Below are 26,727 nucleotides of genomic sequence, written 5' to 3'. Positions count from 1 at the left end.
GGGATGGAATCCCACGTCGGGCTCCCGGTGCATGGAGCCTGCTTCTCCCTCTGCCTGTGTCTCTGCCTCTCTCTCTCTCTCTGTGACTATCATAAATAAATAAAAATTTAAAAAAACTTATAAAAAAATAAAAAAATAAAAAAATAAAAAAAATGAAAAATTGTATTTCCTTAGAAGCATTCAGAATGTCAACCACACTGCTGCAACTTTTTTGCATAAGCTTCATCAGAGACAACTGTAAATGAAAAAACAAAAACAAAAACAAACTGCCATCCTCATATATAACTAATTTGTGGTGGGCACCAACCTGGACCTGCTTTAAAGATCCGGGACAGGGGATCCCTGGGTGGTGCAGCGGTTTGGCGCCTGCCTTTGGCCCAGGGCGCGATCCTGAAGACCTGGGTTCGAATCCCACGTCGGGCTCCCGGTGCATGGAGCCTGCTTCTTCCTCTGCCTATGTCTCTGCCTCTCTCTCTCTCTCTCTCTCTCTCTCTGTGACTATCATTAAAAAAAATAAATAAATAAAATTAAAAAAAAAATAAAGTAAAGTAAATATCCGGGACAATTTATAACTCCCATTTTAGTCCCAGGCAAAGTTACTGGCTACTGAGAATACCACTAGGAGAGGGCTCTCTAAATTCCATAGTGTGTTAGCCATAAAAAAAAAAAAAGAAAGAAAGAAAAAGAAAAAGAAAGATACTGTACTCTTTAAAAACAAATCTTACACAGTCTTCCATTTCATTTTTTTTTTCTTTAAAAAGAATAAGTTGCGCACAGGGTGCTTAAATACTTTATTGACAAGAGAAAAAATCTATCCTAGAACCAACTTATTCATCATCATCACCTTCTTCTTCCTCCTCCTCTTCCTTTTTTTTCTTGCTTAATCAGCCTTGATGACTCTCTTTTTTGTGGCATTAGGCTTTCCTTTAGTTTGGTATGCAGCAATATCTTTTCCCTATTTTCCTTCAGCCTAGCAGAGTTTTTCTGAGACTGCTTGTCATCTGCACCAGTGTCATTCCTTGTCTCTCCCAGTTTCTCTGCAGCATCACCAATGGGTAGATCATGTTGTTCTCCTTTGATTTTGGGGTGATACTTAGAACAAAAAACAAAAAGGCCGAAGGAAGCCTCTTGGGATCATTGAGTTCTTGAACTTCTTTTTTGTTTCCCCTTTGGGGAGATATAAGTTTTCACTTCTTTTTCATAATGGGCCTTGTCTGCTTTTGCCATGTCTTTAAATGTTCTTTCACCTTTCTCAGCACTTCTGAGAAAACTCAGAGAAGTTGACTGAAGTGTCTGGGCACTCCTCTTGGCACAAAGAATGCATATGATGACCTTTTGCCTCTCAGCTTCTGGAATCTTCCTTGCCCGTGTTTAATTGTTTTCCTGAGCAAGGCACAGAGTCACCCAGTGCCTGTCTGGCACTCACCCGCCCAAGCTCTGTCTCTGTGGAGCTCAAGGTACTCCAATGATCCATTACTTATTATCCATAGAATCTCAGGGCTAATTCAAAAGAATTCTATATTTACTTATAAAGCAATATCATACTCTCACAACCACATGACTCTATTTCATTGTACTTTGCATATTTATTATACTAACTTTTGACATAATTAACTCAAATTTGTTTTGTTGGATGGACAAGCCTAAACTTTTATGCCATATCTTTTGCACTTTTCCAGTGAATATCACATTCTATTTCCTCAACTAACCCAAAATGGTATTACTGTGCTTAATCAATCATAACAAATGTTCACAATCCATATGTTTTACTTTTTTGCATCCTCAATCTTGCCATTCTTGTGGCTCAGGGGGATATTTGCATCACTATTGTTCCTGTTTTGTACTGAAGCCCCTATTTTTTATTTTGTTTATTCTTTTTTTTTTTTAACATTTTATTTGTTGGGCACTTGGGTGGCTCAGTGATTGAGTGTCTGCCTTTGGCTCAGGGTGTGATCCCGGGGTCATGGGATGAAGTCCCACATCAGGATCCCAGCAGGGAGGCTGCTTCTCCCTCTGCCTATGTCTCTGTCTCTCTCCATGTCTCTCATGAATAAATAAATAAAATATTTAAAAAAATAAAGGCTTTATTTATTTGAGAGAGAGAGAGTATGAGAGACACAGAGAGAGATTACAGGCAGGAGGGAGAAGCAAAAAAGAGGGAGGATCAAATTCCCCATTGAGCAGGGAGCCTGATGCAGGGCTCCATTACAGGATCCCAGGATCATGACTTGAGCTGAAGGCAGACTCTTTACCCACTGAGCCAAAGCCATTGGTACCCCAAAGCCATTACTTTTTAGTTTTATAAGAAAAATATGCATTAATCTGGACTTTCAAAGTTTAACAATATATATATTTTTATGAATGTATAAAATATGTATGAACCTTTTTTCCTGACTTTTAAGTTAATACAGCTGTCATAGATATTTGTATACAATCATTTTGGAAATAATTTTTCTTGTTTGCAGTATTTAGAAGCAGAAGGAGTGAAATGTTGGGGAGACATATATATTTAAACATTGTTAATCACTACACACTTTCCTAGACATGGCATGCCATCTTAACTCCTACACTCAATGTCTGAGAGCTCCATTTGCTTCTTCCTCTCCCATCCTTGCAGCCTTAACCATCCTTATGCACAGACAGTGACCTCCTTACAGTTGTCATTTACATTTCCTTGAAAAGTAAGTCTTGAATGTATTTTAATTCCCATGCCTCTTGGATAACCTCATTTCTGAAGTGACTGTTCAAGTTTCTGACTATTTCCCTCCCCTCAAATTGGATTGTTTGTCTCCTATTTGCTGATTTGTAAAGGCTCTTTTTATGTTCTGGGAACAGATTCTAATTCACAGTGCCTTAAATCAGCACTATAAATGTTGAAAAAATTCCACCTTCTCTTTGTGATTTCTGTGTCTTGTTTAAGAAATATCTGACCACTTCAAAGTCTTCAAAATTTTCTACTACCTTCATTTTTATAAATTGTAAAGTTTGGGATGCCTGGGTGGCTCAGCAGTTGAGCCTCCCTGCCTTCAGCTCTGGGCCTGATCCCAGAGTACCGGGATCAAGCCCCATGTCAGGCTCCCTTCATGGAGCCTGCTTCTCCCTCTGCCTGTATCTCTGCTTCTCTCTCTCTCCATGTCTCACATGAATAAATAAATAAATTCTTAAAAAAAAAAAAGTCATAGAGCTTTAGTTATTACATTTTGGTCTGTGCTCCTACTCCAGGTAATTTTCTTTTTCCCCTTATAGTGTAGATAGAAATTCCTTTTTTCCCCATACAGATATAATATTGTTTTTCTATATTTTGAAATGATACTAACTTTTCTGTTGTAGTGCATGGGCCCTTTGTCTGAAAATCAAGGAAGAGTTTAGGTCTATTTCTGTATGTTTTGACATGTTATACTATACTTTCTTCAACATTGCTCATCCATTTCAAAAATGCTTCCACTATTATATATTTATGACATTTCTAAATGCATTTCAGAATCATCTTGTCAAGTTTTATGTATAAACCTACTGTCGTTTTATAAGAATAATATTGAATCTGTAGTACAAATTGATAAGTGGCATCCTAATGATATTAAGACTTCTAATCCATGAACATGGTATATGTCTTCATCTTTGGTTCCTTAATTCCTATTAATGAAGTTTCACTTGCCTTTGTAAGATACACTTATATTTATTTATCTAATTTCTAAAACAAATTGCTAAAGATTAAATGTGATGTAGTTTGAGAGTATAGGGCCTCTGGAATCTACAAACACAGGGGAAGCTTGTATACAATCACAAGCTCTTCTCCACAGTAGGGAGGATGCATTTCCAAGAAAGACTACAGAAAGGGCAGGAGAATTAAGTGTTACAGCCTGAACAAGGCTATTGGCCCCTGCTAAAAGAAAAGCATAAATCCCTTTTCAGATCTTCTTCCTGTGGAAGAGCTTGAACCACTGGGAAGGGGAGTGAGGGAATGAAATGCTAATTATGCTAATTAAAGTCAGAACTAGACAGTATTGAATACCTAAAATTAAAAATCTGATAATAAAAATGCTGCAAAGTATGCAAGACAACTGAATTCTTTAAATAGGCTGCTGGGAATACAAAATGATAGAGTCAACTTGAAAAACAGTTTAGAACTTCCTTAGATATTTAAACATGTATTTACAATATGACCCAAAAATTCCACTCCCAAATATTTATTAAAACATATGTTCACCCATAAAAATAAAGCTTTTATATTCCAGATATCTATACATAGTCATCCACCAATAGAAACAATTCAAATGTCCTTCCATTTGTAATATTAACTAACTGTAATCCATCTTTATAGTGGAATACTACCTACCAATGAAGAGATCAAGCTACCAATACAATATAAATACTGGATGCAATATACTGAGTAAAACCACACCAGAATAAAATGACCACAGACTGTATGATTCATTTATATTATGTTTTGAAAAGGCAAAACTGTATGGATGGAGGGGCACCTGGGTGGCTCAGTGGTTGAGCATCTGCCTTTGACTCAGGGTGTGATCCTGGAGTCCTGGGATCAAGTCCCACATTGGGCTCCCTGCAGGGAGCCTGCTTCTCTCTCTGCCTATGACTCTGCCTCTCTGTGTGTGTCTCTCAGGAACAAATAAATAAAATCTTAAAAAAAAAAAACCTGAATGGATGGAAAAATAGATCAGTATTTTTTGGATCTGGGGACAGAGAGGCAATGACTATAAAGGGCATGAGGTAACTTGATTATGAAAATGTCCATATATTGACTGCATTGGTGGTTATGATGCTGTATGAGTTTGTTATAATCTAGGGACCTAGACATTTAAAAATGAATTTTAATGTATGAAAGTTATTACCATAATTAAGAAGAATCAATCACACACACACAAAATAAGGAGTTTTAACCTGTTGGACTCTCCAATCCCCCACCCATTTCTCCTTTGTAGTTAGAAATAGTAACAATTTCAGACCAGGAGAAAGTATTCCTACCTATGGAATCTTGGTTGTCTTGTTTGTTTGTTATCTATGTGTTTATTCATTCATGTTCATGCATTATTCGATATTGGATTCTCAAAATATAATGTGCCAAGAATGAGGCTATGCATCAGGCATAAATGAAAAACTCATAACTTCTGCTAAAGGACCAGAAAATTCCTTTCACCAAAATCAACTGCAAAACTAGACAAAATAGATGATGTACTGGGTATTAGCCAGTGGCTAATATTAGCTCGTGTTAGCACTACTTGGAAGAATTTCACTCAGTTCTCTGCCTCAGAACCACTTCTGACCTAGGGTGAAAAGAGAATGAAAACTGGAATATGAACAGAGCATAGGAATCTTGCTGAGCTGAGGAGACAGAGATCAAAGTTTGGGTCAGCTGAAACAGTGGGAGTATGTGTGGTAGGTACTGTAGAGAAGTTAGCTGTGTAGAAAAGGAAGCTTGGTGGGGGGATTACCCATTAGTTCTTGGCTGCAGGCTGGGTCCTAAATGAGCTGGGCACAACCTCCTAGTGTTTATCAGAGAACACATAATACAGGGATCAGAACAAAGTGGGGATATTTGAAATTGAGCAGGGTTGGTGAAGCGCCTTGTCAGTGGATCGCTTTCATAGTGAAAGGATGCTCATTAACACATCTTTAACACCTAAGCATATACCTGAGACGTAAAAGAGTTGCCATATTCAAAATTAAAACTGAAAAAATTTTAAAATGTTTAACTTATTAATCCACTTAAAATAGCAATAATAATACACTAAATGGAAATGTTAACAATATAATTTTAGGAAAATTAATATATTTTCCAAAACAAACCAAACTGTAGTGAGAAAAGTACATTGTTTTACATTTTTGCAAATAACCTAAATGACTAGCCTAATAGAAGTCAGCTGGATTCTTATGTCTGCCTTCTTCATTCAGTGTGACTTGATATACTATTTAAGGAAGTATATGAGGGAGAATATGACCTCACATAGACGTGTGGTTTTAAAAGGAGAAATATTATATTTTTTCTAATAATTTTGGATAGTCTTTTTGTTTCTACATTTCAAATAAAAAATTGGTTGTTTCTTAGTAACTAGCTGCAAATGGGGAAGCTGGAATCATATAAATTAATGGATCTTTTCCATGTATGTGGTTTTGTAACATCAAGTAAGCATCGTCTACTTGGGTTCAATGACTTACAGAGATATTTCCAATGTTGACACATTCTGTTATAAACAATAAAAACTGACAGCCCTATTAGATCTTATGAGAAATATTTTAAGTTTTGTCAAACTTCTGGCTGAAAAGTTTTCCAAAATTCTCTCTTTCTGTCTTTTCTTCAAATATCTCAAATGACATAAATAAAAACAAATACAGTCAATTATTTTCTTTGGAATGACAGTGAAGTGAGCCTTCACTTTGTTAATTTTTGAGAAACTTGTCTGAATAAATATAATTTGTCCTTCAGCCACTTAAGTCATATTGATGTTGCATTAAAAAATTAAAAAGTGACTGGTTCAGCTTCAAACTCTGTATCCAATAGATTTTCTCCAAACCCATCATTCTCCAGTATTCAGAACGATACTTCCTTATGTTTTCTCATACTGAATATTCAAAAGTATGCTCAAAGTTACAGTATTTAATAAATTAGTGATTTATACTTCTTGATCTAAGGTATTTAAAAGTGGCTTTTTAAAATGTAAATAGGTAAAGTTGGAGAATATATATTTAACAGCACATTTTGGTGCCACTGTTTTGATTTCTGTGAAGACACAAGCAGATTTATCAACCAATGCTTAAGCACCATCTTTATAAATGTTAACATAGTAAAACACCAAAAAAGAAAAATCCCACACATTATATTTATGAAAATGGGCTTAAATTAACAGATCTCTAGGAAGCATATTGGAATGCAGCAAACTGCACTTTGAGAATTGCTACATTAAATTATACTTGCCCTACAACCATCTTAACTTAGATTAGGGAATATCTGTCAAGCCCTGCAGGGTGACACCATATGATATACATCTTGCTAAATTGGAGCTGCTTGGGGAATATCTATGAGTTTCTCTAGATTTAACCTACACCTTTACAGATTTCAAATTGTTCAAACACTAGCTAAATTCCTGAAAAGCAGAAATTGTCTCTTTGAGGATGAAGCACAATGTGAAAATATCTGTAAGATATAATCAAAGTGCTAAATATTTCATCAAACATCACTAGGCAAGTAAATTCAAAACATGCAGTTTATACTAAACCAGTGATCAACAAAAATCATGCCCACTATGTCTCAGATGATGAATTTAGAAGACTACAAGTTTTGTATAGATTTATTTTTAAAACCAAAAAAATAATATGATTTTAGTGAATGAGGATAGAGAAACCGGATAAATATAAAATAAAACAACAAGCCAAATGGAAATTCTCAGACTAAGAAATAAAATAACTGAATAAAAATTTACCTAGTGGAGATGGAATAAAAGAAGACCTGTAAAGTTAAAGGCAGATGAATAGAAATTATGCAATCTAAGTAACAGGAGTGATGGGTGGAGGGTTAGGAGTTAGGAGGAGGGATACAGATCCCAGAATAAAAATAATCAGTGACTTAGAGACCTATGTGAAGGTCTTACATATGAGATGAATAAAGGAAAAAAATAGTTTAAAACAAGTATGGACACACACATATATTCACATATATTTGCATATATTTATATATAAATATAAATAGTTGTGAATACTATGCACACACAAACAAAATGAATTGTTAAAAAAAAGTAGGCATATATTAAAAGAACCCTATGTATTCCTTTTAAAATTTTTGAAAAGACAAAAGACTTCAATGAAAAATGAAAATTGTAAGATGAAATTTATAACATATGTTCATATAAACTATAGTAACAATTACCAAAAAATGGGAGGACAGGTAAATAGATTTATGTCATACTAAGGTTACCATGCTTAGAAAGTGGGAATGTTAAAGAGAAAATTAGGGAATTTCAAGTAGGAAATAAAAAATGCCAATTATAAAGATTGAAGGGGAAGGTTGAAATCAGAATTTTGTAGTATTTAGCGTGAAATTGGACAGATACAAAAATGACTCAAAATAGACCCTGATAAACAAAGAACCCATATTGCTAGCATAGAGCAAGCATTACTGGAACAATAAAATATAAATTAAAAAGCTATAGAGGAAATAAAAGTAGACACTAAAAATATTTAATTAACCAAAAAGACAAGATTAAGGAAGAACAAGGGAACAAAAACAGAAAAGTAGAAAATAAATAGCAATATGGTAAATTTAATAATAAAAAATTTAATTGAGCATAAATTGAATGAACATTCTTTTTTTTTTTAAGATTTTATTTATTTACTCATGAGAGACACACAGAGAGAGAGAGAGGCAGAGATATAGGCAGAGAGAGAAGCAGGCTCCACGCAGGAAAACTGATGTGGGACTCAAACCCAGGACTCCAGGATCACACCCTGGGCAGAAGGCAGATGGTCAACTGCTGAGCCACCCAGGTGTCCCAAGCATTCAAATTAAAAGGCAACATTTTTCAGCCTGTGTAAAGGCAGAGAGCCAAACTATATTTTGCTAATTAGAGTAAGATGAAACAAGAGAACATATGCTTAAAAAAAAAAAAAAACTGAGGGTGGGGGGAGTTGTGAATACTATGCACACGCAAATCATTAGGAAAGTGGTGTGTTTATTAGATAAAGTAGACTTTAAGACAAAGACCATTTTCACAGGGGAACAATGTAATGAGCAATGTCCTATGAATACATAACAGTCTTAAACATATATGCAACAGATAACAGAGCACCAAAAACCTTGAAGCAAAAGCCTAGCAGAAGTAACACAGATATAAATCTACAATCACAGTCAAATATTCTAACAGTATTCTTTCAGGAGATGACAGGTAAAGGATATAGACATTCAGTAAGACTACAGGATACATGAGCATAACTAAAATAATTAACAACCAGATTTTCCTGATTGACATGGGAAACAACACCTGATGAAATATTATACCTTATTTTCAAGTGTACATAAATTATTCATATAATAATGGTCAATAGTGGTTAATCAAAAGCTTAAATGAACTTTAAATGGCTGAAGTATTGTTTCTTAATCTGAATACCATGGAGCACTTCAGGTATTTGTCTCAACCAGTCTAATGAAATTAAGAATTACATTGTTAAAAAACGACAATTCACTGTTTTCCTATCTGTCCATCCTTTCCCCATTAGTCATTGTTGCTATAAATTTACAGTATAGTTATTAGTGATGATTATATAATTGCTATAGGAAGATGAAGATTTAGTATAAACCATGCGGTGATTTTTCTGCATGTCTGTAATTATTATATCACAGATATCAACACTTCTTACTAACTTCCTGTGTAAAGAGTATTTAATTCTCCTGTGGTTATTAATGCTTCCTTTAAAGAATAGTCTATAAATATCATCATTTCTTTAACCACCCATTTCCTTCATTGTTATTACCTTATTTCTTAACTCTAGTATTTAAACTTTGTGGAATATAAACATTTTCCATCCACGGAATTAGAAACATACGTTTTAATTTTTTTACCTAATATTCTGGTGTTTTAATCTCCTTTATCTTCTGCTTCTGAATCTCATTTTGTTTATTAATTAATGAAAGTCTCTGGACTTTTCCCACAATGTATACTTCACCATAGCAGATTTCCTTCTGATTTACTTAATAACTTCTTTATCTTTCTGTTAGATCTAATATCACACCTCCAAATTTCTTGATGGCATATATGATTACATTTTCCAATCAATTTACAAACACTAATTATTATGTCAGAGGCTAATATTTAGTGACTTCTTGCTAATTAGAGACCTGGCTAAGCACCAATAAAGAACTTGAGTTTTTTCTGTAACATGATTTATTTTTAGTATCAAAAGTTTATGTGGGGAAAACAAAATGCTTTATAGATCAAAGGATGTGTCTTATACCACATACCTAGTGTGGCAGAGTAAACACTTTGCAGGAGGAGCTTTATCATTTTAACTAGTCCAATATATCCCTCATAGTAGTATTAGTAAAGTTGTAAAGAAAAATAACCCTTCTCAAAATTACAATAAAATCCTCTGATTTACTGTTTTCTTATAACTTGGTGATTGATGAAATAAAGAAAGAATCACACATCTCTTTTTCAGATCCCATTGGCTAAGTTATGTACTTCTGGAAACAACATTAATAAAAAGTTATAAGCCAATGCATGTGAACTATCTCCTTGCAATATTGACTTTGTCACATTTTCACAGTGACTATATGTCAGCACTAAAACACATCAGGGAACTCTTGGATGAGATACAACATTAGTATTGTTCCCACATTTAAACACCTCACATTTTTAAGTCTTGATTAATTATAATTTTGCTATTTAATTGATGATGTCTTAGTATATTACAAAGACTTTTTACTTGAAAAGGCATAAGACCTATGGATTGAGGGTATCTCTGCACACTGGAAGCACTTATGAAACATACTAAAATGTTTTCATGAAGAGCCACATCTGAAGATTGCTTCAGTAGATCTGGGACATTTCCAGGGATCTATATTTAAAAACTACTTATGCACATCAATATTAAAAACTACTCTAAATATTATCTTGATGCATTTTAATTAAAAATGAAATATAATTAATTTTATATTAATGTTACCTTTCTTTACAAAGACCAAAAAATAAATTTATATTCTTTTCTTTTTCTTATAAAGAGGAAGACCTGTCAAAGGTAGTTTGGGAGATATAGATTGTTGTTAGCAATAAAGTTATCATACAAAAATTAAACTATTTTTAAATAGTCACATCAGTTTGCTGCTCTAAAATAAACACAGCCTAGGGCAGTCAATAGCAAACTAGACAATTTCTCATTTGCACATAGCAAGCGGATCTTGCCTGCTCATGCTGAGATTCTTCTTTTATCTGTGGACTTACTTGCTTTTTGCCTTTCCCTGTAGAATAAAAATACATGGGAAGCCCTCTGTATTTTATGAATGGACTCTGCTGTGAAACCCAGCAATGGTCACACAGTCAGGGCATCATGTTTCAGAGGGTGGCCAATATCCCTCAGATGCTCCAACCTGAACATAGTAGAAGGAAAGCTCATAAAAGTTTGTTCATTTCTCTAAGATTATGCACTACGAGCAAAACTTTTTTTTCAAAAAAAATCTTGTTCAAAAAGTTCAAGAGATTTTGTTCATACATACATGTTGAGATTTTATTTGTTTTTTTAGTTAAAATGCATCAACTCTTGCTGTCATCTGAGGTCATAGTCTTGGATTTGTGAGATTAAGCCCTATGTTGGGCTTCACACTCAGCAGAAGGTCTGCTTGAGATTCTTTGCCTCTCTCCCTCTCCCTCTGCCCCTCCATCCACTCCTGCTCTCCCTCTCAAATAAATAAATAAATAAATAAATAAATAAATAAATAAATCTTTAACAAAATAAAAATATAAAGGTCTAAAACTCATCACAGCCAAGAGAAGCCTCAAGAGACCTAATAGCTAAGTGTAATATCATACCTTAGGTTGGATCCTGCAACAACAACAAAAAAACAATAGATTTTACAAACTATGGTAATATGAACAAAAAGTGTGGGCTTTACTTACTATCAGTCTATCAATACAGGTCCATTTACTGTAACAAGTGTACCATGCTGATGTATGATGTTAGTATTATGGAGAATTCCATGGAATATTTGAGGACTCTATTATCTCATACATTTTCTATAATCTAAAATTTCTATCTCAGTCTTAATAGATATAACTTCAAAAATTTCAATGATATTAATTAGGGAGGCTCTTCTTTATTCTTTTTCATTAATATAGTGGTTATTTTTGTTCTTTATTCCATTGTATATATTTTTGTCAAATTTTACCACGAAATTTTTGATTTTCTATTGAATCTACAGATCAGTTAAGGAATATGGATTGTCTGTATGGTATTGTGTCTCCTTATTCATGAAGCTGACATGTGCCTCCACTTGACTTATAATTTTGTAACACATTTCAATATAATTTTGCAATTGCCCCAACCAGAACTTACCTATGTTTTGTTACACTGATTTATAACCACTGTCAATATTAACTAGCCTATTTACATCTATTGATTGCAAAAGGAACTTTAAAAATATTTTATCTAATTGTTCACAGTGTAAAAGATATAAACAAAAACTGATTTTTTAAAAAAATCCCAAACACTTGCAAAACCCTACTGCTAATTCTAATTACTGATCTCAAAGTTAAGTTGGTTTTCTTCAACGACCAACATATTGTGTATAAATAATGAAATTCTCAGCTTTCCAATCATATATAGCACTTAATCCTTTTGCTTTTATACACTGCATATACACCCAGAAATATATTTAAAATGTTGAAGGGCTTGCTTCTAGCATCTCACTATCAATAAGAATATTTGCTATTATTTTTAAGTAAATAACTTTATTAGACTCCAGGAGTTTCCTTGTATTTTTAATTGCTAAGAATGTTTTTACATAAAAATTAAATTTATCATACTCTATATTATTTCTGCATTTATATATAATCACATTGTCTTCTCATCTCTTAATGTAGCAAATCATGTATTAATTTATTTTCAACTGGTAAGTCAACATTACACTGAGATATACATACAATCTGAATATGTACTGCATTGATGTCTGTGAGAACAACTGGCCTGTGATTTGTCTTTTACATACTATCCTACTTACATATTGGTGTCAAACTATGCTGGCCTTGATTATGCAATTTTTCTTTATCTCTTTTTAAGAGCGTATTTCCATATGACTAGAATAATTTCTTCTAATTTTGTTGTAAAACTGATTCTAAAATCACCTTTTTAAAAGGTTTTCTTTAAAGGAAGTATTTATTAATACTGTATCTCAAGTGGGAAGACCACTTGTTTTAGGTAATTGTTTTTTTGGTTTTTTTTGTTGTTCTTAATGAATGCAGAAGTTATATTTCTTCTTTTTTATTCTTTTCTTTTTTTTTTTTTTACATTTCTTCTAACAATTTCAATGTACTGGCATAAAATATCATAGCATCTCATTATTTTTAATTGTTGACATCTGTTATTATGCCCCAATTTCATCGGAGCTCTCGTTTATGTCTTTTTCTTCTTTGTAAATTTCATAATAGATATGTCATTCTCATCAGTGTGTTAAGCAGGATTGGTGTTGTTTATATAGTTTGAATTTATTGTCTTTCCTGGTATGTTCTACCTTACATGGTTTTGGATTCATTTTGTTCTTTTTAATCTAAATCCTGTAACTTCTTTGTTGACTAATTTTCAGCCATTCATTTTCAATGAATGTTATAGTGTAAGTCACAATGTCTTAGCTGTGTTTCCTCATTTTTTATTTATTTTTCTCAATTCTAAATATGTTTATGTGTAGTGGTTATAGTTCCTCTGTTAACAAGCTATCTTCGGTTTCATTTCTTAATGTCCTGTCTTGCAGTATTTTTCTATATATTTTTAAAATTGATTCCTGGATTATTTGGTCTACATATCAACCTTTGAAACCTATAACAATTTCTACTATGATTTATTATATAAGTGTTTATAGATGGCTACAATATTCTATTTATATACCACATATCAAATGTGTTATTTTTGCATTTTATATTTCTATAGCTTTACTCTCATTTTATGTTTGATCACATAAATACTAAAATTACTAAAAAGGTTATAACGTTCATATCACATATAACATACAAGGGACATATAAGTTTAAAATTGCTGTACTTTTCCTATGAATTTAATTTTTCATTATGAAATGATGATTCCATTTACCTCTAGTAATACTCTTTGCTTAAATGCAATTTTTTTAAAGATTTTATTTATTTATTCATTAGAGACACAGAGAGAGGCAGAAAGAGAAGCAGGCTCCATGCAGGAAGCCCCATGTAGGACTCGATCCCAGAACCCCAGGATCACGCCCTGAGGCAAGACAGATGCTCCACTGCTGAGCCACCTAGGCATCCCAAATGCTATTTTGTTTGATAATTTACTCACATATGGTAGATCTACAAGTTAATATCTGTCAGAAGGGAAGAACAATTGGTGATGGGTCAGAACAATATATGTTGATTTAATATAGAGTTCCTGAATAACTATTAAAAGAAACAATCATTTTATTATGGGATAGAATTCTAAGACATTCTACATAGACCAATTTAACACAGGCTAACTTACTAGGTAGTCTGCAATTTTCCCCTCAAGTATATTTTCATTCTCATCTCTATGCTATTGAATTTCTATTTTTTATAAACATTACTCTAAATCATGGAAAGTATTTTTATTTATTTAAATATCAATTGGAGTGACACCTGGGTGGCTCAGCAGTTGAGCTTTTCTGCCTTTGGCTGAGGGTGTGATCCCAAGTCCTGGGATCAAGTCCCACATTGAGCTCCCTGTGAGGAGCCTGCTTCCTCATCTGCCTGTGTCTCTGCCTCTCTCTCCCTCTGTGTCTCTCATTAATAAATAAATAAAATCTTTAAAAATAAATAATAAATATCAATTGGACTTTATACAATTTTTTTTATTTTACAACTGAAGATACTATTTTCCTAAATGTGTTTCTTTCCAGCATGTGTCCTCCATGTATTATGTATCTTCTGAGGCCCACAAATAGATAATTTTCCAGCTTTCTTTGCACTCTTTTACATGATACTCAAACTTCAAACCCATCTTTAATGAAGATGTATTCCATTTCCCCTCCTTAGAGGCTAGGGCATAGAGCAGTGTGTGACATAGCCAGAATCCCTGACTAAATGTAACTGAGAGTCTGGCAGCATAATTCACCTCCTCAGTTTGGAAACCAGTATATATGGGTAGCAAATATCATCATCACTTGTCTGCAGACTCTATTGTCTTGATATTAGCTTTCTCATAGGTCTTTCCCACACACACACTGCATTTTTGTGGATTGTAGCACACAAAAGCAGCTCTCATCACTGAAAATAAAATGTCTATGTTAAGGATTCTGTAGAAAATATACATTTCACAGCAAGTAGTTCTCAGTCTCAGATTAAGGCATTCATAAAACTGCACATATTTGGTTACAAATAAGATAATTTTAAAATAAAATGTGTGAAAAAGTGAAAATGTAAGCTTTCTTTTGGGGAGAGCATGAAGTTTTCTGAAACATAAAATTGTTCTCCAAGAAATGTATTAATTCATGTAAAAAAGATTTCTTTCAGAAATAAATTTGTATATAGAAATACTTTCCTTCCTCAACAGCTTTCAATAAAACGAGTCAAGTTCTAACAATAAGCTACTAAGTTTTGTGACATTGTCTATGGTTCGTGAAACCTATGCTTACTTTTTCTTGGAAAGGGAAGCTTATTGTGATAGTGTTTCAGTTTGGTATATTTTCTGCCAGAAATTATTGATTTATGAGTCTTTATAAGATATTAGTTTCTGCCTGGTGCCTCTTTTGATGTTAAAGTATTTTTCTCTGACTAACTCATCCTATCTGTTGTCTCTTCACTCCTGAGCAGGCAGGAGGCTTTCGTGAATCTGAAGCTTAGACAAATCTCTATTATGTGGACCTCACGTCTTCATGCTTACACAAATTCCAGCCCCTGCTTGCTGTCCTCAACTATGCATGTTTGGCATTTACATTTATTGTCTGTACCTAGCTCTCTTTGTGCTAAATGTTTGGTTGAGAATGTCTTTTCCGTTTAAGATCCCTGAGCCCACTTTTCACCAAGACATTGTTATGAGTTTTATGTTGTTTGAACCCCATTTACCATTTGGAAGCCCAATCTATGTGAGCACTGATTCCTATTTCACCCTCTAGTCAGATTTCTGACTTGTGCTAGAGACTTTGCAGTATGCAATTTTGTAGGTATAGTCATATTCTGAGTATGATTCAGAACTCTAATATTTAAGACCTCAAATATAACAATATGGGTATGTGCAGGAAGGGGTTGTTAACTCAGTGTACTTTTACTGGTGTCCTAGAAAAACAGATGAAAATAATCTGCCCTCAGTTACCAAGACTGTAGCACAATTTTTGAAGGCTTATGGGAAAATACTGATCAACACCAGTTATTTTTCATTCAAAGATACTGTGATTTTTTTTTTTTTGGTGGGGGGGGTAGAACTGTAAACAAATGAAAAGAATAAGAAAGAGGAGGAAAAATTATTTTAAAAAACAGGAAAGAATAAAATAATTATTGACCAAATAGATACATTGTATGAAATTATCATTAAATATCATGAGAGGATGTCTGTGATAACACAGTAAATCAAAGGAGTTGACTCTTCATTAATAGCTTGAAATATTATATAGACAAACACACACCCACCATGTCGATTTGCTTCATGAAACATTTTCTTTTTCTCTTTGCCTCTGTCTCTTTCTTTTTTGCCAGTTTTGATTGTAAGCCTCTGATTTTGTGTGTAGAGAAAGCATCTATCCATTTTGTTTTCCAGTTTTTAAAGATTTTGTAACATGTGTTCCTAAGGGAATGCCCTCCATCCATAATACCGTCTTCTGGTGATAAATTTTTTATCACATTTAAAATAGAAACATTAGTTCACCTCAAAGCACATAAAGATTTAATTCAAACATTTGGGCCAAGGTAGGCAACTCAAAATGAATACCCACTGACCAAGAAGGCCTTAATGTTTCCCAAAGTCTCAACTGGCTTTATACAGGCTTCTTGCCTACAAGGCCCTGACCTCCCTCTCAGAGAGGGAGATTCTCTATTTTTTTTTTCTTGTATATTTTTTATTAGAGTTTGATTTGCCAACATATAGCATAACAGCCAAGGCTCATCCTATCAAGTCCCCCCTCACAGAGGGAGATTCTTATAGAATCCAGATGACCTGATCAGAAGCACCCCTCCATTTTCTTTATAGAAAAGTTTCTCTTTTATTTTCTTTATTTTTAAAGTATAGAGACTACACATTTTTAAAAGTGTAATTGTGAATTCTCTCTCCATCCTTTTGTGATGTAAATCTTATTTTTTTAAAGCCTCTTGCTAGTTTCACAACCCAGGGGTGTTGTTTCTCAGGGACCTGGGAACCATCCCTTTGAAATATGTGATCAAGGAAGATAGTTCTCCATCACCTAATTTCTGTGGGTAGGTAGGGACCTAACTTCCCTGAGAGCCTTGTTCCAAGCTTCAAAACTACCTCCTATCATGAGAAAGTTTACTTCACCTTCAGATAAAGCCAATTAGAAAACACAAATGGCCAATGAACACTCAGATTTTGTCCTCACTTCTTTCTCCTTTTACTGTCATGCACAGATGTAATTTTGAGGAATTTAGCAATTATCTGTTCTTTAATACTACACTGGTCTTAATTTTCAAAATTTTCAATATGCATTATTTCAGTTAGCTATTGCAATATAATTAACCATATCTGAGCTCAATATTTTACCACAACACAGTTATTTCTCATTAATTTATGTTTTTACTGTGTGCTTCTTCCAGTCTCATCTGGGATATTCATGTGCCATGGGCAGCTCCCATTGGCCAGGCAGCTGTATTGACATGGATGAATTCTTTCGCACAATTCAGTAGCCTAGGATTGGTTTGCAGTCAGCTAGTGTAGGTTGCAGATGACTCATCAGTTTCCCATGTACTTTCTCATTCCTATCTGTAGTTGAGTCAAGACAAATTCACCTGCTAAGCCAGACATTTCTGTGTTTTCATGGGCACTGAATAGAAGCAAGAAAAAGTAAGCTACCAGGAGCTCATGCAAAAAGGGTGACACACTGGTGTTTTTTAGTTTATTTTAAAATTTTGGAAATATTGCTTTGGTCAGAGTAATCTAAATAATAAACACAAGTCAGAGTGCAGTGGACTAGGCCCTAATGGGGAAAAGCCACAGACACAGGAAAGCCATCATTCTCATTTGGTAGATTATGTTTCCAACATCACAATTCTCCAGTGTCTTGAATTGCATATTTTCAATGACTTTGTCTTCATTCCACTCATACTACCTACAGTCAAAAGCATAAATTAGATATTCTTATAACTGCTAAGAACAGCTTATCCAATTATGTAAATTCCATGAGTTCCAGTTCTCTTGTGCTGGTACCCAAGTTCCAATTATTATTATTATTATTATTATTATTATTATTATTATTATTTATTTTTAGTGCTTTGGAATCTTCAATTCTATTAGCTTTTGGCTCTGCCTAACCAGTTGACACATTCACCCTGTCCTCATCCTATTTAAACTTCATGGTCAGGCATTATAATCACTTCATCATGTATGTGCCGGAATCTTTGCATCTCTCTCTTTCAGCTTTATTAGTTCGGCAAAAAGTTGCATTTATGGTTAAATCCGTCTCTATACCATAGAATGCAGCTGGAAAAATCTATTGGCACACTGATTGGTTTCATTTAAAATATGCGATCACAAAAAAAATCGAGAGGGCCCTTAATACTGCCAGCCGTCTTGTCCTTCCTTGGTCCATTTGCAATGGCACTTTCCCAAAGTCTCAGGCCCAGATGCTCATGCCACACTGTGCTTTCTCCTCAATCCATCCTACAATCCTCTCTTCTTTTCCAACCTCAGTGGACTGTAATTTTGTCCCGGTCAAACTATACATTCCACATTTGCTTGATTCTTTATCTTTCTAGTCTTACATCCAATTTTTTAGAACATACTCTTTGCTCTACATGAAGTATATCCTCCATCTCACCATTTCTCACTTCTACTGTTATCCTGGTCTGAGCCACCATCATCTCTCACCTATATTACTGCAATTACCTGCTAACAGATCTTCCTACCTATGCTTATTCTTTAATCTGTTTTCTCACAAAAGGCCACTTGTGTTAAAGTATTTCATTGTATCTGAACATTCACTGTCCCTCTTTGTGAAAGCATTATACTTCCTATCCCATTAGCAAGAAATTTGACCAAAAGACCTAGATTGGTAAATAAACTGCGAGAAATGATTATGTCCTATCCAAGAAGAAATTTTATGAATTAGTCCTCCCCTCATCCCACCAGGAGATTGGCAAACCTCAAATAACAATTGCCTACTTATCCTATGCCCTGGAAAGAACAAAACATAGAGGAGCACAAGAGCTGACCTGCAAAGACTATGTGACGAAAATGGAAGAAAAAATATTTGTTATTGCAAGGCAATGAGATTTTAGGGTTGTTATATCACTGTAGCCGAATATAAGAAAATCGACTAATAGAGAAATTTGTACATGAAACAGCGGTATTGCCACAACAAAAGAAGCTTAAATTATGTCACATTGGCTCTGCAGCTTAGTAGTAGGCAGGCCAGAAAATGCTATTGAAATCTGCCAACATGGAGCTCAGTGAAGCATTTAGTAAAACCGACAAATGTGATAACCTCGAAGCTTGATAATGTTCTTAATGAGTCTTTGGTCTTAGGTGAAGAGGTTTGGAAACAGAATGCTATTAGTGTTTCTTTGTTATTTTTATTTTTATTTGACATGAAATTACATGAGCTAAGAAATGATTGCCAGGTTTGTAAGCAGAGTTAAAAGATTCATTGGCTTCTCAGCTAAATAGCTAAAGGAGAATATTGAAGTGTTTTAAGATACAATCATTGATTAACGCTTGCCTTCATGATAAGAGCTTTGTTCAAACATCTTAATTCATTAAGCTGACACCTGTTAAATTCTTTCCATGCCTTGGGGAGGGAGGAAAGGAGTGGTGAATGCAGCTTTCCCAGGAAAGTCTGATGAGCTCGAGGCAATTAAAATGAAATCTAGAAGGGGAAGAATGCCTTATAAAGAATTGTGACTATAGATGTTGGTCTATGAAACAGATGGAAAAGAAGGTAGGTGTGTCAGTTGATATGGGTATTTTGTGATTCTTTTTAAAAAGTCCTGAATAGGCAGTACATTAAACTAATTAAACATGACTTTATATCAGAATTTACTAAGTGATCAACTTTTATAAGCCCATGACTTTTTTTCCCCATCTCTTAATTAAGCAAATCATATAGATCTATATTATGGAGCAACTATGGCAACAATAAAACACACAAAAATTATTCTGTTATATCGAGTTTCAGTGAAGATAATATAGGACAAAAAAAAAAAAAAAAAGATAATATAGGACAGCCTTCCAGGAGACTAAATTGGCCCTCAAATAGCCTCTGATTGACTATTGTAAAGTTCATATTCATTACTTAAATTTTAATGACTTAGGAAGGATGCAATCTTTCCTTTTTTTTTTTTAAGATTTTATTTATTTATTCATGAGAGACACACAGAGAGAGGCAGAGACACAGGCAGAGGGAGAAGCAGGCTCTATGCAGGGAGCCCGATAAAGAACTCCATCCCAGGACTCCAGGATCATGCCCTGGGCCAAAGGAAGGCATTAAACTGCTGAGCCACCCAGGGATCCCCACAATCTTTCCATTTTGCTGCAATATCTCCTCTCCATTTCTTGTTACTTATATAATCCTCCACTTTCAAATTTATACCTGCCCAGAACCATGGATATTTGATGTTTCCTTCCCTACCTTAGACTTTCTAAATGTAATTAGATATTAAAACGTAAAACTAGCCTTAATGTATCAGATCAGCAAACTCTTTAATATATTGGTTTTCCCTACTTAAAGCAACTATATTATTAATATGACATCAACTCTATCAGTTTACAATTTAGAAAACAAGATTTTATTATACCATAATCACCACCAGTTAATGACTTAATAAATACCAAATAAATGAAAACATACCTAGAAATATTGGTAAAATTGCTTTTTGAAAAATTTGTTGGTAAAAAGCCTAACTACACACAGGCATGTAAATAAACAGACACAAATTTGAACTTTAGTTCCTGCAATCACTAATATGTAAGCAATTTGCTAAGTTCTATGGTATACATTTAGATTTCTTATAATGTTCGCAAAGTATATTCACAAGCATCATAAAAACCTTTTCAGAGAAGAAGTAGATATTGAAGTTGTACAAATCATGAAAACAGACTGGTTTCAGTGAATAGTGACTGCCTTAAAATGGAAGAAAAAACTGTTGAAAACTATCATAGTTATGCATATCATATTTATATACTCTAAAGCAAATATAAGGTCATTCATATAAATTGCTACTAGAAAATTAGATTTTTCTTAAAGGAATCAACCGTATATCACTTATTTTATGAAACTAGAAAAATTAATGCCAAGAAAGAGAATTTAGATAATCTAAAGCAATTAATTCCTAGGAATGATGTTATTTAACATTTTTATGAAGTAGTAAGAATGCATTTGCAGCTGATATGAGATTGTGAATTTGGTTAGTTGTATCTTACAAAGTAATACTTCAAGTAAAGAAATCCTAATAACATTTTAGTGCCCAATTGCAAATAATATGAATTCAAAGAATACATTTCCTTGGCAGGAAAATTGTTAACAAAATCACAGAATACAATGCAGTTTCCAGGAAAATAAAATCAAATGTAGGAAGCATTTGTAGAAGTAAAATGTCCAGAAAAATAGTAATGTTTTTCTATTCTAGTTTGCATTAATTTGTCATATTCCTCTTGTCTGTCTGTCTTAAGTAGATCTTCAGTTTCTTAAGGTAAAAACACAGATTAACTGACTTTTTTTCTTCAAAGGCATCACATCCAAAATGTTGCTTACGTTAGAAACCAGTAAGTGAGCCTTTACTGACTTCTATCCTGTACCTAATCCCTGCTCCTGTGCAGTTCGCACCTCTCACCTACATCATACTCCTCTTAGATCAACGTCAAACGTCACGTCTATCCGCTGTCATCTTTCACCTGGATTAAGTGAAAGCCTCCTATTTGATTTGCGCACATTCAATCATCCTCCTCACTTCCAATTTATTCTCCAGAGTGTGACCTGAATTATCTTGAACATTCCAAGCACAATCCTCCTTCCTGAAGAGCTTCTGCTTCCTACCCTCTCTCAGTTTTCCAATCACACAAGATTTACTATAGGTGCTCAAGTGTGCTTTGCTCCTTCCTGCCTCTGTTGGAACTTCATTACCCATCTTTGGCCAGAAAGTGGGTAAGATATATGACCTCAACTGTTATATTTGGGACATTTAATTGTCTAGAAATACTCACCTTAAAGCAAATATACTTGACTTTTGGTCCCTTTGAGTGGGAAGACTTATTTTGCTACTGAGATAATTAGTTATTTTACCCTTGGAATTAGTAACAACACAAATTAACCTTGATTTTTGAAATAAAATTTGACTTTATCAAGTCTAAGACTTTTCTTCCATTGAAGCTGATCCACAGAGAGTCTCCCCATAGCCTTTCACTCTCTTCTGGTGGCTGAAATGTGTCACTGATAATTAGAGACTGCAACACCTTCATCAAGCTACCTCCACTCTACACTATTTACAGCCAAACACACAGAACATATGGGGCTTTCTCATATGTAAGAACATCCATTGTTATAAGGACAACAGAAACCATGAATAGGAGATCATGGCATCTACTTAAATCAAACATTGAAAGATCTGCAGACCTTTTAAATAACTACATTAGATACATAAGACTAATCCTACTTTATTTTTTCGTGTTTACCTGATGAGACAGCTGGTCTATGTCTTTTCCAATCAACATGGAGGATTGTCCCTGGTTTAGAGCAATTCTGTGATCTTTCTTATTTCAGAAAAAAAAAAAATGTCTAAAGAAACATTAACCATCCATGGAACTAAGGAAAATGGTCCCTGGTTACTGTACAGCATGCCATGCATAACTACCTTACTACTGCACCATCACTTACTGCCTGAGGCAACAAACTCATGAAATCTATAAGAAGACCTGGGGATGGTTTTCATTTCTGACTGTGAAATACTTGGATTACTTGAGTGGTCAGGAGTGGTTGGGGAGCCATTGGAAGGAAGGACTCTACTGCCATCTCGAGGAACAGGTTCTCTGGCATCTGTGGGCTGAACGCAACACTGCCACCCTTCCCTGGACTGAAGGTCTGAGATAGGACTTGGATACAGCAAAGTTATTCTACCTTCTATTTGTTTTTATTTGTCTTTGCTCTCCTTTTCCCAATATTTTGGAGTCAACAGTTGTATTATGTATTTGAGCTATTTTAACATAGACGAGTGCACCTATAAATCTCTGTGTATGCTACTTTAGCTTGAGAAATGTTAGGTCTTCCCATGTCCTTCTCTGCTTCCTCCTTGAGTGGAGGTCCCTACTACCTGTGTGTTACCTGCCTAATCCCTGGGGTTGACTGTCGTCCGGGAGAGTGTGAGGTCCAGGTGGCCTTCCTAGCCATCTCTCTCTCTCTCTCCTTCTCTCTCTCTTTCTATTCTTTGTTAAACTTCTGATTGTTCTATCATTTTTTCTTGTCGCTGCTTGTATTGTAGACCTATGAGTGCCCTCTTAATTGCTCTCCAGCAAGATCTCTGTAGTTTTTCATGATGTTCCATGTGTGGGATTCTCCTGCTCTATTTCAAGTAAGTCAGGCACACTGTGGAGCTCTTGCTTTTAAAGGTCTGCTTCTCCTCCTCAACAGAAACTTCATGGCAATTCACTTTATAAGACCTAGGGATGGGATCCCTGGGTGGCGCAGCAGTTTGGCGCCTGCCTTTGGCCCAGGGCGTGATCCTGGAGACCCGGGATCGAATCCCACGTCGGGCTCCCGGTGCATAGAGCCTGCTTCTCCCTCTGCCTATGTCTCTGCCTCTCTCTCTCTCTCTGGGTGACTATCATAAATAAATTAAAAAAAATTAAAAAAAAAAAAAATAAGACCTAGGGATGAGGACAGCAGGCGGCTGCTCTGGGAGTGCCAGTTCTACTCTACGAGCAGGTGCTGGGGGGACATGGGGAGGGGTGGTGGTGACTCTGGTCTTCTTGGTTTGCCCTTCCCAGGATGAAAATACTGCCCTATGGACCAGATGTTTGAGCTCACTTGCCTTGAACAGAGCTTCTACAATAGGAAGCTGGGTAATTGGGAATGCTCCTGGCCTAGTCCTCTGTCTCCCCACTTCTATCTTCTATCCTAGACTAGGAGCTTTGGAAGAGGGAGCCCCCATTTTGGTGAGCTGCAGAAGGGGAAGGAGAAGGCAAGCCCGCTGCCAGACTTTACCCTCTCACCAAGATCTAGTCAATTTTTTTTTGCTAGGCAATTTTTGATAATTTGTATTTCTTTTTTTGCTATATGCTTTGGGACACATTTCTACAGTCTTTACATTATTCTTGTTTTCAATCAATTAATTTCCTCTGGTTAGATAATTATTTGAGAAAGAGTCCACTACTCCTCTTTCTTCCATTCCAGAAGTCAGGCTTCAATTTCCCTGTTTTCCAGGTTAGCTTTTTGCAATTTTTACCAGTATCTACTGAAAGTAGACTCGTATATTTAATATATATTGAAAAGATCTAAGTATCTTCGAATTAAAGTTGAATAGATTGGACTCAAATTCAAATCAGAAGCATGAAGAATTTTGATATTTTGCTTGTAATGTCAAGCAGAATTTTGAACACACACATTATTTAAGAATAACTGATCTATCCAAGTGACTTTTTGGGGAAATGGAGGTGATGTAAGGCAGAATTGTTATTAGTTCATATACAAACTTTCAAAGAATCCATGTGTATATATTAAAAATTGAGATCAGGGAAATGAAAAGATGAGTTAATATTATCTTCTGGGGACACCTGGGTGGCTCAGTGGTTGAGCATCTGCCTTTGGCCTGGGTCATGATGCTGAGGTCCTGGGATGGAGTCCTGCATCAGGTTCCTCACAGGTAGCCTGCTTCTCCCTCTGCCTGTGTCTCTACCTCTCTCTCTGTCTCATGAATAAATAAATAAAATCCTAAAAAAGAAGATATTATCCTTGGTGAACATTGAAATGCACAAAGTACATCACACCCCACACCCCCTCCCCCGACCCATGTCCCCAGGCAACTAGAGGAATCCCTCTCTGCTAGATGAGAGTGCCAAGCACACAATAATGCACACTAAAACTTTTTGCTGAATTAAATTGTCAAGGCACATCTTAGACATTTGCCATTGGCAGAAACTGACTAAAATCTGGCCCTTCAATGTGGGGAGCTGAAATGCAGAGCTGATGGAAAAATTTTGCTGATATTTCAGCCATGTGCTTAAAACTTACCCGATGCTTACTATCAAAATTGCTTTTGATTAATAAAGAAACCAAAGAAATGAGGTATGGATTAATCTCAGTGTACTTGAGTACCCTGTAGCCATATATCATGTATTTGTTGAGACACACCAAGCACCACACCAGTGTACATACATGAGTTTATTTAATTCTTACAAAACCAGATGAGGTTATTCATATTCCTCTACCATTTTATAAAAGAGGATATTAAGTTAATTGACCAAAGTCTTCAGCTAGCATACATTAAACCCAAGACGTGAACAAAGGAAGTCTGCTTTCATAGATAAACTCGAATAATATTCTACGCTAGTGAAATCACACTTTATTGATAACCTACACAATCACTCATTTCCAGTACAATGATAATCATCAGATGGACACATGCTCTCCCCTCCACTTTGATGGAGGGTCATAGAGGTCTTGCCCTTATTTTTAAACTAGTGTAAATTTATTGCATTGCTTAGATATTTCACTATGCATAGACACTGATAACCACTGACACAGAATTACTAAAGTACTAATGTGAATGTTTGAAATGATGTTTCCTATTTGTATTGAAAGGAAACTTATATTAAAGATTGTATTAAGCATATATAAAATTTTTTTGAGATATCCTTTGGTGCGTGTTTGTGTGTGGTTATGTGTAACTCTTGTGGGAAATATTTTATCTGTTTCAACAAGAAAAATCTAGTTTTCAAAATTCAGGACAACAGTCATGGCAACCTTTGACTAACATGTGGAAACATGTAAAAATGAAAACATATTTGTTTTATATATTACAATTTTTACAAATGTTTTAATAAATTTTGCGATCAACTTTGAGCCTTTACTTCGGAGTAATTCTATGATCTGCCATGGTACTGTATTACTCCTCTTATGAGACCCTGTGTGACTAAATAGTTGTTGAATTCCCTGTGGGTATATTACGTGTTTCTATCATAAATAATTTAAAAGGGCAGCTCAAAGTTGTTAAAATGCCTGCTGATGATATTATATGTCCTTTCCTCATATCCAGAGTACCTTATTACCTTACACCTGGGTATCAGAAAATGAAAACCATTTGCTTTTGTAAAAAAAAAAAAAAAAGGGGGGAGTAAATCAAATATTGATTATGTATAGAGATGCTGACCATCTTCATTCAGATTATCACTTTAGCTTTCTCATGTTACCTCTGATTTCATTTGAAACAATTATCTAGCTGTTGATATTTCTGCACATGGTTTATTCTCAATGCCATGGTGTGTTGTGTGTGTGTGTGTGTGTGTGTGTGATTTTTGTTTGGTTGCTTTAGATATTAGGACTGTCCCTTGAAATTTAGGCAAGTATGTTATACAGTTAGTATTCAGAGCTATTTGAACAGTCACCTGAATCACAGTATTTGAGGAACTACAATAGTAACTCATCAATCAGAAACCCCTGTATAGAAAGCAGATGGAAATAGTAGTATAAAAGCAGGTTGCCTTAGCAAGATTTACAGCATTATAAATGCCAAGAAACTTCACCTCTTCAGATTTCTGTGACCTTCTGGCACAGATGTTATAGAATGGCACTAAACCATATTTTCACCTTGTCCCTAGACTACTGCAAACAATGTTCTGATTGATGACATCTTCTGACTCATCTATAATCCTAAGGCCCAT

The 26,727-nt window shown here is 34.8% G+C and overlaps 1 pseudogene; it reads right to left on the bottom strand.

The window, feature by feature from the left end:
- Positions 1-827: 827 nt before the first annotated feature.
- On the bottom strand, positions 828-26,727 carry LOC112645651 (putative high mobility group protein B1-like 1; annotated as a pseudogene).

Source organism: Canis lupus, chromosome 1 (assembly GCF_003254725.2).
Source record: "Canis lupus dingo isolate Sandy chromosome 1, ASM325472v2, whole genome shotgun sequence".
In the NCBI taxonomy this organism is placed as follows: Eukaryota; Metazoa; Chordata; class Mammalia; order Carnivora; family Canidae; genus Canis; species Canis lupus.
This window is presented reverse-complemented; position numbering and strand designations above follow the sequence as displayed.